At 24.6% G+C, this 545-nt stretch overlaps 1 protein-coding gene across 3 annotated transcripts in view; it reads right to left on the reverse strand.

Moving 5' to 3' along the window:
* The window catches only part of LOC102675877 (acetylcholinesterase-like), a 196,944-nt gene that overhangs the window by 42,900 nt on the left and 153,499 nt on the right, over positions 1–545 (reverse strand). The window lies entirely within an intron of this gene.

Genomic DNA, 545 nt, shown 5'->3' on the forward strand with positions numbered 1-545 from the left:
GGAATATCTCAAGGAAGATGTTAATTTCTTTGAAACGAAATATCAACGATGAGGGGGTGTATTGAATAAAAATTTGCAGCGATCGAGTCATCATTTTTTGATTAAGTATCGGTTTTGAATCTAGAGATCTAAGAATAAGTTTTTACTTATAGAAGGTTTAAGATGAAAATAGGATCGTGACGATGGATAGAATCTGTATGTCTAAATATATTTTCTTCGAATAAATTGGTAAAAGGAGCGGGTATTGATTTATGGGCAAAAATATTTAAATTATTTTGTTATGATTTCGTTTCAATACTTAAAATATGCTTTTATTTATTTAAATTTAAAATCTGAACCTAATTCGATTTAACCTAACCTGATATAGAAATACGATTTTATTAAATCGACGATTTAATGATTCTCAAAACGTGTCACAACTAATATTATATTTAACCTAACCTAAAAACACGACGAAATTAATGATTTTATGCATTCCATTAATTAATTCAAATTGCTAAAAAAAAAAAAAAAAAAAAAAAAAAAAAAAAAAAAAAAAAAAAAAA

The sequence above is a fragment of the Apis dorsata genome, unplaced genomic scaffold, assembly GCF_000469605.1.
Source record: "Apis dorsata unplaced genomic scaffold, Apis dorsata 1.3 scaffold_407, whole genome shotgun sequence".
Taxonomy (NCBI): domain Eukaryota; kingdom Metazoa; phylum Arthropoda; class Insecta; order Hymenoptera; family Apidae; genus Apis; species Apis dorsata.